Source organism: Crinia signifera, chromosome 3 (genome assembly GCF_055691185.1).
Source record: "Crinia signifera chromosome 3, ASM5569118v1, whole genome shotgun sequence".
Taxonomy (NCBI): Eukaryota; Metazoa; Chordata; class Amphibia; order Anura; family Myobatrachidae; genus Crinia; species Crinia signifera.
Genome location: NC_139219.1, coordinates 162,419,209 through 162,438,530, shown reverse-complemented (window position 1 = coordinate 162,438,530; position 19,322 = coordinate 162,419,209). Strand labels below are relative to the sequence as shown.

The 19,322-nt window shown below is 46.5% G+C and overlaps 1 protein-coding gene across 2 annotated transcripts in view; it reads right to left on the bottom strand.

The window, feature by feature from the left end:
• LOC146063927 (amine sulfotransferase-like) overlaps positions 1–8,305 on the bottom strand; it is a 100,193-nt gene extending 91,888 nt beyond the window's left edge. Inside the window, exon 1 of one of the 2 annotated variants that reach the window (XM_083176848.1) lies at positions 8,152–8,305. The gene's annotated coding sequence lies outside the window, so the exon portion shown is untranslated. The remainder of the gene's footprint in view (positions 1–8,151) is intronic. The other variant, XM_083176850.1, reaches the window with a different exon arrangement.
• Positions 8,306–19,322: the final 11,017 nt, after the last annotated feature.

Below are 19,322 nucleotides of genomic sequence, written 5' to 3'. Positions count from 1 at the left end.
CCCGTACAAAACTGTTCCCCGCAATCAGTCGGGAAATATGGGCGTATTATGGGCGTCATGCGGAATGACACATGGGCGTAGTTTCAAAGTGGGCAAAACGGGGCGGAAACATGGGCGGACACGGGGGAGTACACTTATGTTGGGGGGCGTACATTCGGATACCACTCCGAATGCACGCGATCAAAAAGGGAAGAAATGTGCGGTGTCCACAAGTGTACTATTGCTTTGCGGACACCACTCGTTCATGCGGTAGGCGAACGTACGCCTAATGACTACAAGCATTAACACCTGAACCCAATAGAATCGACTCCTTTACTCATTACTCACTAATAGGACGCTTGTCAGTGCTTTAATAGAAACCATTGCACTTCAATTGCTGTAAGGGTTAATGTGTGCAATGCATGTGTTAGGCATGCTTGTAAGGATATATTGGCATCTAATTGATTCCAATTCCAAATAAGAAGTTTTTTATGAGGATAGGTAATTGAATAAGTGGGTCATGTGATGTATTGCAGAAGATACATAATAGTGGGTTGTTTGGCGTAAATACTCCGCTTACGTGCGGTAGCACCGCTTGGCTCCCGTTCGGATGCGGTATTCCCGAGCATACTCTGTAATACTCTGTAATACCGTGCAGAATCGGAGTGTTTCTCCCGCACACGCATGGTTTGTATGTCGTCCGTAAACACGCCCTGTTCTTAAAGAGTGAGTCCGTCCGAATGCGGAGGACCCGTGGGCGTTTCTACGGACGATGGCCGCACGCGGCAGAACACCGTGGCGTGCGGACCGCTCCGTAAGAATGCGGGAATATCCGCACCGATCAGAATAAGGGCCTCACTTCTGATCAGAACTACTGGACAGAGGGCTGGTAAAGGTTGCCAAACTCAACAAATGACTGCCAGATGACAAATAAACTGTGCACTTCTATTGGTTGGCCACAGGAACACCTCAAATACAGGCTGCTTATTTGAACAAACAAGGTTCAGTATTTTATTTTTCTACTTATATTGACATGAATTCGGCATTTGTAGCTCAAACAAGTAGGAGTAGTAATGATGTTTACTGGCTTACAAAAAAGCAGCTGTTCCTGTAAGAGCATACACAAGTAAACGTACTTATATTAGTTTATTGCCAATTAGTCCATAATTTATAAGTTTTTTACACTGGTCTCTTTTAGCCACTTTTCTGACTCCTTGATATAACCATTAGAAATGCATAACCATATAATGTAGTAGTGCTAAGTTGCTGTCTGTTTGAAGTATACCTACAGCCAGTTTATGGAAACTTTTCATCACAGGTGCCTATGGGCCTGATTTACCCTCGAATGCAATTTTTACCTACATGCTCATTGCCAGGGGCTTGATGCTCATCACAAGGAGTTTCTTGCTCTAGATTTCATGCTCACAGACAGGATTTTGATACACATTGTCAATGGTTTCATGCTTATTGCCTTGAGTTTCATGCTCAGGGTTTCTTGCTGTTTGATAGGGGTTTCATGTTCAGAGTTTCTTGCTTGTTGTCAGAAGTTTCCTGCTCATTGCCAGAAATTTCTTGCTCATTGTCAGGGGTTTTATTCTTGTTGCCAGGGGTTTCCTGCTTGTTGCCAGGTGTTTCATGCTTGTTTCAAGGGGTTTCATGCCTGTTGCCAGGGGTTTCATACCTGTTTCCAAGGGTTTCATGCTTGTTGCCAGGGGTTTCATGCTTGTTGCCAGGGGTTTTCTGCTTGTTGCCAGGGGTTTCATGCTTGTTGCCAGGGGTTTTCTGCTTGTTGCCAGGGGTTTCATGGTTGTTGCCATGGGTTTCATGCTTGTTTGCAGGGTTTTCATGCTTGGCCAATGGCGCCCCCAGGCTACCACTTGGTCTGATGTAACAATTGCTATGCCAGTATAAGGGATAGACTTTCAGTGTAAAATATAAATATCAATACATTTTTTATATTCTTAAAATTCAACTCTACACATGTGGTATTCTCAAATCTGATTTTTTTGTATAAGTTGCACAAACATTAGAAAAAATTCAATTTTACATTTATAAATGTCTAATACCAATATACTGTACCACATAAAATAACGATTAAACAAACAATAAACAAACAAACAGATAACATGGACTATTGTTTGTTTAATCGTTATTTTATGTGGTACAGTATACTGGTATTAGACATTTATAAATGTAAAATTGAATTTCTTCTAATGTTTATGTAACATATAAATAATTCAGATTTGAGAATACCACATGTGTAGAGTTTCATTGTAAGCATACTACTATGTGAAACATATGGATATGTATATGGATGCGCTGGCAGTCTCTCCCTTATACTGCCACATAACCAAAGGGCATCCTGAAGTTGTTATGGATTTGGGTGTTACCCACCATTGGAGTCCGGAGACAGGGACGTGAAGATGTTGGTGTGGTGCTGCAGGAGGCCGGGAGCTGGAGATCAGGCGTGAGCCCGTAGCTGGGACCGCCGGTTAGGACGGCCACAGCGAAACCTACACTGACTCTGTTGAGTCCCCCGGGCAGATGGAATACCCCTGCAGAGTGCTAGGCTTCGCATGTAGCCGCCGCGTTCGAAAGAGCCAGTTAAGCCGGCTCAAACCCCGATGCAGCCAGGTGTTATGAGATGACAAGGGGTAAGCGATCGCCAGGGAGTATCTCAAAAGGACCGTCTAACTACCGGGCCTAACTGGGGGTGACTGCCGGCACCTGGCTAAGAACGGGGAGAAGCGACCCAGTCGCAGACACACTGAGGGAAATAGGGAATCTCGGAATGGAGACACTGAGAGACTATGATTCCCCAAAACCAGGTGCAGTGGGAAAAGGGAACAACCCCTGCCTGACAGAAGCTAGGGCGACAGACAAAAATAAAGCAGAGGAAAAGACAGGTACTTATGTAATAACCAGATAATGGACCCACGGAGGGGCGCAGCCACGGCGGGCCTGAGGTGTGACAGTAAATAATAACCAGGCTCCAAAGGAGCACTTACGTGACCCACAGGCAAGGAGGGTAATGGGAACAGGCACAGGGACAGCCTGGGACAAGATGAGAATCCTGCAGACAGAACGGCTAGGGAGCTTGGACAAATAGAGAGAACTCCAGGGACAGGAACAGAAGAGATCCTGGGACCGGGTATGGGCGCTGAATGCTTGGGAAGCAAGAAGCTGAGCTGCAGAGGATATATCCTTGGATCCAAACAGGAGACCGAAACAAAGGACCAGAAAGCGTGGCTGGGAGCAGACAGAAGATCCCTGCACAGGCAGCAGGAACTTAAACAGGAAGCTATCACTGGCACAGATCCCCAGGAGAGCACGGCTTATAAAGGCCTCAGGTGATTGAAACACCTGGTGGATCTCCAGGCTGCTCCTGATTAACGAGCTAATACCTCACAGCCTGTGAATAATAGCTAAAAGAACACAGGGCTGTAATGGCAACAGACCTACCACTGGAGGCCAACAGTGAGTCAAAATGCCAAACAGAAACAGAACAGAAAACAAAACAGACTGAACCATTCACCTGGTTCCTGACAGAAGTATACCTTGTCCACCTTCCAAAAATCAGCAACGTATAAATAATAACCCTGACAAGTCTGAACTAAGCGCAAGTCAAAACCCATCTCGCTATGGCTATGAGGCTGCATGTATGCATCAGGGCTTTTACTGGGAGGTTATTAGTAGTGTGTTCAAAAACGGTCCGTTCAGTGGACATATTATGGGAGTGCTGTGTCACTGCAACCAGTTACATTCACAGAAACACAGCTGCAGGCATAGGAGGCCATGGTCAGATGTAAAACTACACTTGTAATTGCGCTGCTGCAAGTTTAGATATTGCAAATGATGGTGGTGTAAAAGAATGCACCAATCAGTATTACATCATTAATGAGCGCCGAGAGCACTGAACGAATGTACACAAGGGATGGAGTTTGGGGAAGACTCTGCAGAGATTGCCTATGTTCGGGAAAATGTGCATGCGCAGGGCCTATTCTGCTCAGGTGCAGGATGAGTTCTGCGCTCACATTGGTATAAAGGTACAGAGGTGTTCATGGGAAGGAATGGAGCGGCTGGTGTTTCTGGAAAGGGAGGCGCGTTGCCCCCATTTTTCGGGAGTGGCCAGTCCAAGGACTGCTATCAAGGTGCATTTTCCTTGTCCTCGCAAGCCATCTTCACAAGCAGCTCTGTAACAGGCAGTCTGAGTACGGTTACATTTACCCAGGCTACCGCTTATGGACCTCCTCCTGCATTACATTTCAATTGCTTAAGGGTCACATATGCTAAGCTCCGTGAGCAGCTTTAGCATAGACAATCTTTACTGAATCAGGCCCTTTGTATGCCATTTGCATAAACTTACAGACAGGCGGCCACCAATAGAGAATGCTGCATGAGATTTTTGCATGGGAATCAGAATCTAGTCCGATAAGTCTTCTTTGGTAGGCCTCCCACACTACTGCTATACTGTATCTGTACATAAGAAGCAGGAATAGTCAGACTCATTTAAGGTAAAGCTGTCTGAGTACGGTTACATTTACCCAGGCTACCGCTTATGGACCTCCTCCTGCATTACATTTCAATTGCTTAAGGGTCACATATGCTAAGCTCTGTGAGCAGCTTTAGCATAGACAATCTTTACTGAATCAGGCCCTTTGTATGCCATTTGCATAAACTTACAGACAGGCGGCCACCAATAGAGAATGCTGCATGAGATTTTTGCATGGGAATCAGAATCTAGTCCGATAAGTCTTCTTTGGTAGGCCTCCCACACTACTGCTATACTGTATCTGTACATAAGAAGCAGGAATAGTCAGACTCATTTAAGGTAAAGCTTTCATGTTTACTTCCCATTTTATATTTATTCTTTATTATATCAAGTTAATAAACTAACTTTTGTGGTACTTGTGTATTATAGCGGCGCCCCCGATGTACATCGCGCAATGTTTTTATCGCATCGCATTGCATGCCATGCACCCGATGGCATGCGATGCGACGCGATTTTTGCCCCTATGCGATGAAACATTGTATAAGCACCCTAAAGGGTGCTTTTAAGCACCCAAATGGGTGCTTACAATGTTAAATGCACCCCCACGCCACCCCCCCACTATAAATGTGAACCCGAAGCGTGGCGAGCGCAGCGAGCCCGCGAGGGGCGGCGGAACGCGTCCTCCGACCTTTTCATACCCCCACTATCCACGTCGGCGTGGAGTTGAGAATAGAAAGTGTGGCGAGCGAGGCGAGCCCCGCGAGGGGACGCGGATACCTGTGAAGCCCGCGAGGGGACGCCGATACCTGTGAAGGTATCCGCGTCCCCTTACGGGGCTCGCTGCGCTCGCCACGCTTCGGGCTCGACTCTCAACTCCACGCCGTCGTGGATAGTGGGGGTATGAAAAGGTCGGAGGACGCGTACCGCCGCCCCTCGCCACGCTTCGGGTTCACGTTTATACTGGGGGGGTGGCGTGGGGGTGCATTTCACATTGTAAGCACCCATTAGGGTGCTTATACAATTTTTAATCGCATAGCATCGCATTGTACACAATGTCATACAATTTTTAAATTGTATGACATTGTACAATATCGCGTCGCATCGCATTCCATCGCATTCCTTATGGTATGCGATGCGATGTGCGCCGCTATAATACACAAGTACCACTTTTGTTAATGGGTTTATGATTGTTACATATTAATAAACCCTTTGAGTGCCAAGTCAATTTGTCAAAATAGGTGAGAAAATTGCCAAGTAAACATTTTTAGGTACTTGTTTCCTAGCACGGCGCCCACGATATTAAGTCGTACGACATATAATCGCATTGTATCGCATGACATACACCCAATGTGATTTAAAATTGTATAAGCCCCTATACGATTTTTAATTGTATAAGCACCTTAATGGGGGCTTACAATGTTAAATGCACCCCCATGCCACCCCCACTATCAACGCCAACCCGACCTTTTCATACCCCCACTATCCACGTCGGTGCTCGCCACAGAGCCCGAAGCGCGTCGAGCAGAGCAAGCCCCGCAAGGGGACGCGTATTACTTTACATGTATTCCGCGTCCGCTCGCCACGCTTCGGGCTCGGTGGCTTGCTGCGCTTGCCACACTATGTAGAATCAACTCCACGCCGACGTGGAGAGTGGGGGTATGAAAAGGTCGGAGGACGCATACCACCGCCCCTCGCGGGCTCGCTACGCTCACCACGCTTCGGGTTGGCGTTGATAGTGGGGGTGCCGTTAGGGGGTGCTTTTAACATACTAAGCACCCATTACAGTTAATTATCTTATAGGGGGCACATTTAACATTGAAAACACCCATTAGGGTGCTTATACAATTTTAAATTGTATATCATTGTATATGCCATACAATGACATACAATGCGATGGTATATAATTTAAAATTGTATAACATCGGCTGACATTGCGTAACATCGCATCGCATACCATCGTATGCCTTATGGTCTGCAATGCGATGGGCGCCGTGCTAGGAAACAAGTACCCATTTTTATTCATCATAATGACCTGTAATGTTTACCTTGTATAGGAAATATCTTTTTTTACACAACATTTTTTATTTGAATTTATATAACAAATGTGAGCGACGCCGGCATCTTTAGTGGATATTTGAACATCTCTCACAGAGATGTTGGCACTAAAAGAGTTAAATAAAGCACACAGGTCATCTGTATAAAATGTCATACTATGGGTAAGAATAATGTTATTAGTGATACTACATTGTTGTTATTATTATTTTTATTATTAATAATAATAAATAAATATTCTCTGGGAATGTGCTTATTTTATACTTTCATGTAATTTTCTATTAAATTGATAGGCTGCACTCTCATGTAAGGCTGCTTCCAACACATGAAGGTGATGGGTACAGTACATCATGTTTTTAATTAGGACTGGAAAAAGATTTGCATGCGTTCTAGGTAACTGGTGATGTTATTAATAAGTACAATGTGTGAAAACTCCAAGCACCACAAATGTATTAATAAAAGTGAAATTAATGATAACGATTCGTGTTTCTGATCCTTTTACATTTGCAACAATGAAAATTTATTGAATATGCAAAAAATAATGTCTATTTACAGAAACATAACAATGCCTACGGGGTCAAGGAACGCACAGTGTCATTTACAATTTTAGCCTTTAGTCCAGTGCACCCCAGTGTATCAGACTTTATTCACGGCACCCCATTGATGAAATCAGAAAAATTAAATTAAGTAGAATTTGTTTATTTATCATCCTTAGTGTCAGTTATGTGGTAATGGACAGGATTCACTTCTGTTTGTTCACAATTTGCCTATTACATTGGTCATAATTAGTTTTAATTGGTCATGGACCACCAATCCAGGGCTCCCTTGCAAGTCCACCAAGGCACCCCTGGGTACCATGGCACACAGTTTGGGAACCACTGATCTAGTCTATTGTATCTCAATTATTTGTCACATCTTTTGTATATCACATAACTTAAGCAAATATATACTGAGCCATGCCATGTGCATTTCAAATTTTAACAATCACCCTTTTGTTAGATTTGTATCTGTTTAATCATTTTCTTATTAATATAATACCTTTTAAAGGTTAAACAATATATAACAACCCCAAGTACAGTATACATTGGGGTTTACGTGCTAAGATGGTAGTTCTATTAACAAATTCTATCTATTATCTTCTAGTACAGATGGAGCACCTGTTAGCCAGCCTGAGGAATCGCCAGATCTCCTAAGCTGGTGCAGGCTGGCACTCTATCTGACGGGGACGCGCTTCCCCCTCAGCATGGCGGCAGGGAGCAGTTTCCCTGCCCGTCTCTGCTTCAGGGAGACGGGTGGGGATCGGGGGGAGCTGGGGGCAGCTGGGGGGAGGCTACGGGGGAGCTGCTGAGAGCTCCGACTGAATGGGGCTCGTGAGCATCTCGTGTGCATGTGCCCCCATCCGTTGGATGGTGGCTGCTGGCGAATGATGATTCTATCGCCAGGAGCTGCTCCATTTGTATGTGCTAAATAAATAAGTAGATTAGTTGCCCATAGCAACATCCTATCTTTAATATAAATCTCATCTTAGTGAATAAACCCCATTGAATCTATCTGAGCCACCCTTGGATCACACATAATTACCAGTAGTATCTGCTTTTGTAGAAAACAGCATCAAACATTGTACTTACTGTATACTGTAGAACTGTAACAATATCTTGTCTTGTAGGATGCAATAAAAGATCAGCTATTCCTATGGACTCTGAAGGTTGTGTGTTGTGTAAAAGATTGTTTCAATAGCAAAAAAGCATGATGGCAAAGAGAGGTCAATAAACAAGCAGTTGCCAGCAATAAGAGTTCAGACAAGGACAGGATCAATATACTAGGTACAGCAATCTGGCATTGACTGAATGTCTCAAAGTTATTTATACATTTTATAAATTAATGCAGGTGTTCCTCATTTAACGACTAAGTTGCGTTCCTATAACTGAGTAGTTAAACAAATTGGTCATTAAGGCTCTTATTCTGGTTGGTGTGGATATGTCCGCGTGCGTTCGTTCCTCTGATGTTTTGTGTTTGCGCATGTGCAGAGGCATATCTGCGCATGTGCGAAAGGAACATATGTCTAAATTCCGCATGAATTGTTTACACTACGAACAGGGGGAGGAGAGGGGCGTGAAGGGCTGTTTGGACGCATTAACATATGCATACGTCCCGCGTTTCATGGGCGTTCCCATGAAAACGCTGGGCGTACGTATGGTAATGCGGGCATGACGCACGTGTAGGGGGCGGACATATGATATTGCCGGATGTCAGCTGCCCGCCCAGATTCCTGCTTTTGCACGGAGAAATGCCCGAGTGGTCTGAGCTCGCGGGAGCTGCCTGACCACTCGGTCCTGCATTCGAGGGTCTGCGACCATCGAATGATGGGGGAGGTTCCCAGAGATAGAGGAGGTGTATACATGAGAAATCCACTCGTGCTCCGTGCGGTCAGCGGCTTACCGCATTTGGACGGAGTGAGCGATCCGTACGGAAGGCGGGGTTTAGGAAGCACGGTCCTGGCCCCATATTCGGCTTCGGCCGCACAGACCAGAATAAAGCCGTAAGTGAGGAGCTGCATATATGAAATAGGTAATCATTTTTATTTATTGTGAATTAAGATCTAAAGAAAACTCCAAGTTGATAATTTTGTTTTACTTTGCATAAATCTTACATACTGTACAGTATTATGGAACGTAAAAATACAGAACAAAACGAAAAGTGCTAAAAAAATGCATATACCAGCTGGTTGGAGAGCTGGTCGTACAGTATGTCAAGCGGACACTAAACAAATGAGGAGCATCTGTATAGCAATATATTCATACTGTTGCCAGCTCATCAAAATTACGGAACACATAATAGTAACACTAAAGGGAAAATGGATCCACAAATTCATTTTCAGGCTTTGACGTATTTCTTATATGTTCTTAACCCTGGCCGCTGGGGCTCTTTCCTGGCATTACTGCATAGAAGCCTCTCTAGGCTTTTTTCTCCATCCTTTCTGCAGATGGATCTAATCAGATCCCTCCCAGTACCCCCATGGTAACTGTAACCCTGTTCGTATGCTGAAGCCCAGAAGTACAGGCATCACAAAGGACAGCACCTATCTCGAGAGCTGTCCTTTGTAATTCTAATCGCACAAGTTAGTGCATATGCGATTATATAAATACAGTAAGTGGCCAGATGACATGGTACATCCCACACCTGGCATCAATGCCACCATTGGAGGGTGGACTGCTGTAGTCCCAGACAGAGAGGACGCCCATGCCTGATGTGACCAGTGCCGGTGCATTCAGTGCACCAACACTGGTCATGAGGGGTGAGGAGGGAGGTCATGCCTATTTGGTCTGTCCCTGGCCAAATAGTATGTCATGGTACAGATATCACTTACCTGTTAGTACATCTGCAGCTGTGTGTCTGCCGATTGGGTCCAGGGCTGTCAGCTGAAATTAACTGTCATGGCGGCGCCTAGTACTGAGCTTGGAAGGAAACTCCGGCATGGTGAAACCATGTGCAGGTAATGATGGCCACCGAGCCAGCGGGAGTTGCGAAGCTGACTCAGACCATGGAATGGGCTGGCGGGGACTGAAACGGAGCAGCAATGGATGACATGTGCCTCTGCGCACAGAGCAAGTAGGAGAGTGCCCAGCAGGGCAGCGCTGCTAAACGCCATTTTGTGACAAAAGGGAGCCGCGGGCACAGAAGAACATATGCATTGCTAATAGCAAACAGATGGAGCAGCCGGCTCTCGCCAGGGGCGTGTGCGCACGGGACACTTGCACGTGCCCCATGGCTACAGTGCTTTCACCGCCACCCGCCTCCTCCCCCGGTGCCCCTCACCGCCCTGCCATCCCCCCTATCCCTGCCCGTCTCCCTAAAGGGAAGACGGGCAGGCACTTGCAGCGGCGCCATCCGGAAACTGGGATGCGCATGCGTGCGAGACGCACGCATGACCCAGGCAGATAGAGCGCCTCTGCGCTGGCGATTGCCAGTGCAAGCATGCTGGCGATCCCCAGCCAAGAAACGACAGCTGCTGGGGGAAGTGACCTCTCCTCCCCGAGAAGGGCCACAGATCATTGTCACCCAGTTGCAAGGGAGGAGGAGCCTCGAGGTGAACAAGCTGCCATGGAGGAGTCAGGGGACAGTGCTGAGGGATGGCCATCGATGGCAATAGTGCAATTGGCCATCAACCAACAATGTTTTAACCTATGGATTGTCATCGATATTCTTTGTCTGATTGGCTTGTGTACCAATCAAAACAAGGGGGCAGGGCTTCATGGGTTTTGGGGGTGGAGCTATGTCCCGTGTCCCGACCCCTTGCAGAAAAAAGAAATCAAACTATTTGTCTAAGCTTAACATTGATGGTGGGAAACCATGGCTCTCCCCCATCGATGGAAAAACTATTCCACATCGACCATAAACCATCGATTATTTGGAATCATTGATGGTCGATGACCATCCCTACATTGCTCCTGTTGCTGCAAGCCCATCTGGTATCTTTGGTTACCGGCAGATCAGTGCAGCCATAAGTGCCAGAGCTCCTCTAAGTCGTAGGAATATGGGGGTTGGCCAGTATAAGGGTTTGCCTGTGCACACGAGGCACCTCCCATGTGCATGCCTATGACCATAATGACATATTGGAATACTGTACCTGCAGTATATTTGGCTGGATGTTGCTCAGTCAGTAGCAAAATACAGCATACAAAGTATTTACTAAACCTATGAGATAGAGCAGCTCTCAATGGAGCTGCTCCCGGCGATAGAATTGCCAATCACCGCCAGGTGCCAGCTGAAAGAAGGGGGCGAGCGTGCACGAGACGCACACCCCTTTCTGTTGGAGCCCTCCGCTGCCCTCCGCCAGCTCCCCTGCAGCTGCCCCAGTCTGCCCCCACTCCCTGCCCATCTCCCTGAAGGAGAGACAGGCAGGAAAGCCACTCCCCGCCGCCTTGCTGGTGGGGACATGCGAGCATGTGAGACACTCGCATGTCCCCGTCAGATGGAGCTCCTGCCCGCCAGCATGCACCAGCTCAGGACATCTGGCGATCCTGCAGGCTGGCTGACAGGCGCTCCATCTGTAGGTGTAAAAATTGCCATGCAAACATTTTTATTCATCATTCTTTTTGTTATATTGGAAATATAATCTTTTTTTAAACAACAGTTTTCATTTATATGACAAATGTTAAAGACGCTGGCATTTTTAGTGGATATTGGGGGTTATTTTAGTTAATCCTTTCTGACAAGTTCCTTCTTAGAAGGAAAAACCATGTGCACTGCAGGTGGGGCAGATGTTACTTGTGCAGAGAGAATTAGATTTGGTTGGGGTTTTATTTCAAAGTTAGATCTATATTGCTGTGAAAAAATAAAGCAGCCAGTATTTACCCTGCACAGAAACAAAATAACTCACACATATCTAATTCTCTCTGCACATGTTACATCTGCCCCCCTGCAGTGCACATGGTTTTGTCCATCTAAGAAGGATTTTGTCAGAAAGAGTGAACTAGAATAAGGCCCATTGTGCCCATCTCTCACAGAGATGTTGGCACTCAAAGGGTTAAAATAAAATAAAAATATTTATAGTTTTAAGCTTAGAATTGAAGAATATCTGAAACCTCATGTATTTAAGGATACTGATCTCCATTACACTAGGTTCAAGAAAATTGTAATTCATCTATTTTCAGTTATTGCATACTCACATTTATACTAGAGATGTGCACCGGCCACTTTTCGGGTTTTGGGTTTTGGGTTCTGATTACCTTGAGGTTTTGGGTTCTAATGGGTTTTGGCAAAACACCTCCTAAGTGTTTTGTGTTTGGATTTATTTGGGTTTTGGGTTCTGATTTTTTTGTTAAAAAAAAGCCTAAAAACAGCTAAAATGGCAGAATTTGGTGTTTTTTTTGCTCCTACGCTATATTGACCTCAATAACATTCATTTACACTCATTTCCAGTGTATTCTGAACACCTCACACCTCACAATATTGTTTTTTATTGCCAAAATTTGCACTGAGGTAGCTGGATAACTATGCTAAGCCACACAAGTGTGCGGCACAAACACGTGGCTCATGTAAGAGTGGCACTGCAGCGGCAGACATGATGGCAGTTTAAAAAAATAGGCCCATAAAAGATACCTATCTGGCTTGATCATGCACTGTTTACCATGTGCAGCCAAGGAGCGGTGGGCATTTTGTGCAGCACAGAGTTTGTCTGCAAGTGTGTAACTGTTTCGATCACTTTAACATCCAACAAGACCCCTATCTGGCTTGATTGTGATTATGATTATTTATAATTAATTTCATCTGATTTTTAATTTGGTGATTACTGATTAGTAATATTATTCATTTATTATTTATTTCTACCATTCGTCTCGTCAATCATTGCCTAATGGGTGGAGGGGAGGGGGCTAATCAATGACTAGGTGGCAGCTGGAAGAGTTCTATCTGGCTGCGACTTCTGTAACTCTATTGATCGCTAGGGTGGATTCAGGTGATCTGGCTCGCTAGGCGGGTGTTCCCTTTGCTCACTGCTTCACATGCGTCCCTCGTGAAGCTGTGCGCTCTGTCGAGGAGGATGTCCTTTGCCGGTAGAGAAGTACTGATCTTCTCTGAAGGTGTTACGACTCGTAGCTGCACTCCCCTGCTACAACCTCAAAACAAGCACCAAGACCCCTATCTGGCTTGATTGTGCACTGTTTACACAGTGCAGCCGAGGAGCAGTGGGCGATTGGTGCAGCAATCAATTACTCTCATTAGTGGAATGCAATCAGTTGTATGCATTTAAAAGACAAGTCCCTCATACGAATGACTCTCAGCAGTGGGCACCAGACCAGACAGGTAGATGAAGCAGTACTAGACACCACACGGTAGATAAGTCAGTACTAGGCACAAGACCGGTAGATAAGGCAGTACTAGGAAGTACTAGGCACCAGACGGTAGATACGGTAGTACTAGGCAGTGGGCACTAGACCAGACAGGTAGATGAGGCAGTATTAGTTGTGTGTGTATCTGTTTTGGTCAGTTTAATATTTAACAAGACCCCTATCTGGCTTGATTGTGATTATGATTGATTGATTATTAATTAATTTTTTGATGTGATTGATTCATGGTCGAAACCCCGTTTAACAACCTGGCTGATCCTGACCCTGATGTGCAGTTTGTCTCTGTGCTGAAAGATCCCAATCTCAAATGGCAGACTGAACAACCTGTGGATAGCCATATTTCAAAAAATGTGAATGGGCTTGTGTGGCAGCCCACTACAGGATATCCCCTGTGCCCCTGGAGTGCCCCCAAAGAAGTTTAATTGCAGCCAATGCTGCTCAGAGGAAAACTGCAGGGATGTGAGGGGTTAAACAGCCCCAGCTCAGTCCACGTGCAGGGAGCCTGACACCCCCCTGATTGGCTGCCCAGGGAGTGTGGCAGTCCACCCCTGGTGTACTCTTGTGCCCCCAAAGAGATTTTAATTGCAGCCAATGCTGCTCAGAGGAAAACCTCCTTTGCTTGTGGAAGCTGCAGGTCTGTGAGGGGTTAACAGACTCAGCTAGTGTCCTAGTGTCCCAGCTCCCCTGCACATGAGACAGGAAGCTGGGAGGTCAGAGGTGATCCCAGCAGCAGTGTGTGAGAGAGAGAGAAAGTGTGCAGAGGGGTGAAGAGCTTGTATCCTGAGCCAGGAAGCATGCAGACAGAGATGCTGTGCAGAGAGAAGCACACATCTGAGACCAGGCACTGGGAGCAAGGACCCAGCAGTTAATGACAGCCAGCACTGCTGACCAGAAGAAGGGGTGAGCAGCATGTGAAGGGAGATAGAGCCCAGTAGGAGTGACTGCAGAGACCTACAGCACGGAACTAGGCAGAGAGGGACATTGCCGCCCATCTGGGAGTCACCCAGAGGACCACACAGCACCCAAGACAGGCAATGGCCAGCCAGGAGTCGTGACCAGCAGGAGCTGGCAACTGCAGCTGATTGTTCAGGTACTGGGGTGTTGGATACCCCCACTAACAGGACTGCCTGTTTGCCTCTGATACAGGAGATTGCCCTAAGGGATGGGAATCTGCCTGCCCCTCTTAGAGAGGATTTTTGATCACTTTTGTTATACATAAAAGTAGTGTGCACACTAAGTTATGGCCTAATCACCTTGTGAGGATTTCCTTCGCGGGACCGTTATTCAAATTCAGGAACTGTGTTGTTTTGCACCAGGGACTACCGCGCAGTGTATATAGGGTGCATAGTGCCACTTGGCGGACATGTTGTGACGTAATATTATTCTGTCATATTGTTATTGTTGTGATGTAATTTATTGCGTAATCGTTCTCTCGTTAATCTGGTCATTGATTAGTTATAGCTTTAATTACTGAATGATATAAAGTGACTGTTTTGCATAAGTACGTGAGTGTATTGCAGCAACCCATTTACATATCTCCTTTAAATAAATATTTGTTGCTGCTAGCCGTAGTAGCCTTGTCTTTTGTGGGTTCTCCTTGGGTTGTGCCATTCCCTGCCACAGGTTCTCCGGAAGAAGCCGTGAGGAATCCAGAAGCTGCCGCCGTAATCAGCTCCAGATTCAGGTACCATTTTGCACCACACCGTTACAGGGGCACTGTCACAGGAGCGCAAAAGGAGAGGTCAGAGGTGAAATGAAACTGTGCAGCGTGACGGAGGAGGGTTTGCAGCAGCGTGAGAGAGGATGACATGTGCTTAGAGAGAGAAGACAGGCTGGGCACCCTAAAGATCCACAGAGAGGAGAGCAGCAGAGTGCGCAGCCTGGAAGCGTGCAGAAGTGAGACCCGCTAGAGAGGAGAGAGCCGGGCAGCGTTTCCGTGCAGGAGACCCGGCGGTGATGGACAGCAGCGCACACAGAGAGAGCCAGCAGCCAGCATCATGAGGAAGGCAAGAAGGAGGCCCTGCAGAGTGCCAGCCGTGACACCAGGGAGATGCTACCGGCCGGAGCCGGCAAAAGCAGCAGAGTACAAGGGTGCCCTACCCCCACTCAGCCTGTACCCTTCCTGCCCCAGCCCTGACTCCCCCAAGTCAGGGAGATCACATTCTCACCCATGAAGATGGTGACACAATTTTAAAAGAGGACAGAGAACAATCTCATGCACATGAGACCACTGTGCTTGATACAAGACAGACCAGAGTCCACCTAAAGGTGTCGGCTAGTACAGCATCCCTAAAAGTCTCAAGGCTCCAAAAAAAATTAGGCAGTGAGCCCCTGACCAGACAGGTACAGCAGTATTAGGCAGTGAGCCCCAGATCAGACAGGTAGATACGGCAGTATTAGGCAGTGAGCCCCAGACCAGACGGTAGATATGGCAGTATAGCCAGTGAGCCCCAGACCACAAAGGTAGAGATATACGGCAGTATTTAATTATTTATTAGGCAGGCAGTATTTAATTATTTATTAGCCAGTGAGCCCCAGACCAGACGGTACATACGGCAGTATAGCCAGTGAGCCCCAGACCACAAAGGTAGAGATATACGGCAGTATTTAATTATTTATTAGCCAGTGAGCCCCAGACCAGACGGTACATACGGCAGTATAGCCAGTGAGCCCCAGACCACAAAGGTAGAGATATACGGCAGTATTTAATTATTTATTAGGCAGGCAGTATTTAATTATTTATTTTAGCCAGTGAGCCACCAGACTGGCAGATTCAGTGCAGGCAGCAGTGCAGCACCAGTGGACTATATATATTTATATTTAATATAATTAATAATTATATATATAATAAATGGCACAGCACAGCACCAGATGTATGCCCCAGCACAGAGGAGACAGTAGTACTACAGGCAGGTACACAGTTAGACTGTTCTTCTAAGCAGAGGAGAACATAGTATAGTACATAGCAGCACTGAGGGAGACAGCCCTAACAAATAAAATAATTAATTACAGCACAGGTCACCAGAGGTAGACCGCACAGAGGAGACAGTAGTACTGTACAGTACACAGTTAGACTGTTGTCCTAAGCTGAGAACAGAGTACACAGCAGCACTGAGGGAGACAGCCCCAGCAAATAAAATAATCAATTACAGGCAGCACAGCACACCAGAGGTAGACCGCACAGAGGAGACAGTAGTACTACAAGTACACAGTTAGACTACTACACAGCAGCACTGAGAGACAGCACCAGCGATTGCAAAAGCTCAAGGTCAAGCTCAAGTTTAAGCCCCAGCAGCAGCACCAACACACCCTCTCCCAACCCACTACTTGACTGGAGTGAAGATGGCGGGGCGCGGCAGCCGCTTATAAAGCCTCGCGAAATCCGACGCCGGGAGATGACGTTTTAATCACGCGGACAGACCGAGTCAGGCGGGAATCTCCGAGCGCTGCTCGAAATCGGGCTCGGAATGTTGACGTCCGTGGGGGCTCGGATCTCTGAAATCCGAGCCCGCACATCTCTAATTTATACATTATGATATTTAATGTGTAAGCATAATTGTATGTTTTAAAATTATTTAGCAGCATATAGGTACTATCTACTCTTTCAAAATTATGGCCCTTATTCTGGTCTGTGCCTACTTTCCCGCACTCTTTCGGATGGCGTTTTTTAGCCGTCTGCGCATGCGTGGGCAACGCTATGCGCATGTGCCACGCAAGGTCTCCGTACTTGTTCTCACCAATACCGTACAGAAATGTGCACCGCATTCACTCGGGAAATATGGGCGTATTATGGGCGTCATTCAGAACTACACAGGGGCGTAGTTTCAAAGTGGGCTAAACTAGGCGTAAACATGGGCGTACACGAGGGAGTGCACTAATTACGGTACGCGTACATTCGGACAGCACACCGAATGCACGCGAACAAAAAGGCAGGAAACATGCTTTGCGGACACAACTCGGTCATGCGCTAGGCATTCGGAACGCCCAATCAGTACGGGCGCAACTCAACCAATTTCAGCTGAACACAATACAATCCACTCCTTTACTCATTACTCATTAATTACACTCTTCTCATTGCTTCAATTGGAAACCTTGTAGCTTAAATGGACCATTACTAAACACACAAATATATGCTCAAAGCACGGCTGCATTTGTGACACACATTTACACTGCAAGCAACGGACAGAACTTCCTATCACTAATAGAAATATACATGTCACTTGTACATTCACCAATAACATCGGTGCGTACGGGCAGGTTCCCGTCCGTTCTGATGCGGTAAGACCGTGCATACGCTGTAAGACCGTGCAGAATATGTGTGTGTCCACCGCACACGCAAAGGTTTGGATGTCGTCCGTAAACACGCCCTCTTCTTAAAGTGTGAGTCCGTCCGAATGCGGAGGACCGGTGGGCGTTTCTTCGTACAATGTCCGCACAACGTGGCGTGCGGACCGCTCCGAAATAAATCGGAAATATACGCACCAACCAGAATAAAGGCCTATAAGAGTTCCCCAGGTGAGGTTTCTTCTATTTCTTCCAGAAGTAGTAGTCCATACTTCTGACTCAGGATACAAACACCAACCCTGGGGTATTACCCACAGAAGTGGCCCCAATAAATGACATAGGTAAGCGAGGGACCTAGTGCTCAGTCATACCACCTTTCCCCTTTTTCCAGATTATCTCATTATAAAAACACTTTGTTAGTTCTATCCAGGTCTCCAGATAAAAGCACATATAGGACTTTTAGGTATGAATCATGTTTATACAAAAAAAAAATCAAGTAACTTTTTCTATATTTTTCTGTGCAGGGTAAATACTGTCTGCTTTTGCATGTAATTTAGATTTCAGTTAAATCTAACTCTCTGCACATACATCTTTCCCACCTGCAGTGCACATGATCAGGGCCAGATTAAGACAAATGGCGAAAGGGGTCTGTCCTGGGACCCCACAATTTAATGGCCCCCACATACTGCTGTGTCCTTGTCCATTTCCCTCCTTGATGTGTCAGTGACTCCAGTGGTGGGAGAGAGCTGCTGCTTTTGGGAAGGGGAGTATGTGGTGCGGCTGAGAGCTGAGTACAGTGGCTACCCTTTGGATCAGAATGTCCCCTCTTCCTGCCATTCAGCAACTCCTGGCATAGCAGCCAGGTAAGGGGATGGGAGAGAGCGAGCCGGGACTGCTTGTCAGGAAAGTTACTCACTGACACTGATAGCAGCCTGTGGGAACTATGACCCAGTGCAGACAGCTGCACGCAGGCAAAATCTCCATCCCAGCACCTTCCCATGTGGTCTCCCTCTCCAGCATCCCTCCTGTTTATGTGTCAGATGCAACAACAGGGACAGGTAAGTTTGCAGCTACAGGCAATGCCTGGTGGGAAAATTCACTCACGGTGAGAAGACATGCTACTCTACCCCAGCTGTCTCAGCCCTCTCCCTACACCCTGCCTGCCCCAGCCCTCCATCCGCCCCCCAACCTGTAAAAGCCTTCAATCTGCCTGTCTGTACCAGCCCTCCATTTGCCCCCTGTCTGTACCAGCTCACCCTTTTCTCCCCTGCCTGTACCTCTATATGCCCTCTACCTGTACCAGCCCACCTTTTGCCCCATGCTCACACTAAACTTTCGAGCAACAGAGTAGGGGTCAGATTCTCCAAGCTTCAAAAGTGATAAAATGGAGAGTGATAAACAGCCAGCCAATCAGCTCCTGTCTAACATTTTTCAAACACAGTCTGTGACATGGCAGGTATGAGCTGATTGGCTGGCTGTTTATCACTCTCCATTTTATCACTTTTGAAGCTCAGAGAATCTGGGCCTATGTCCGGTGTTGCTTGTCTGCCCAGTCAGCACAGTCTCCGCTTGTATGCTTTATTTATAAACACAAATCAGGCCCTTTGCACTGTAATGACACTTTAATGATACCAACATTATGTATCAACATTATTTTTAGCATTATA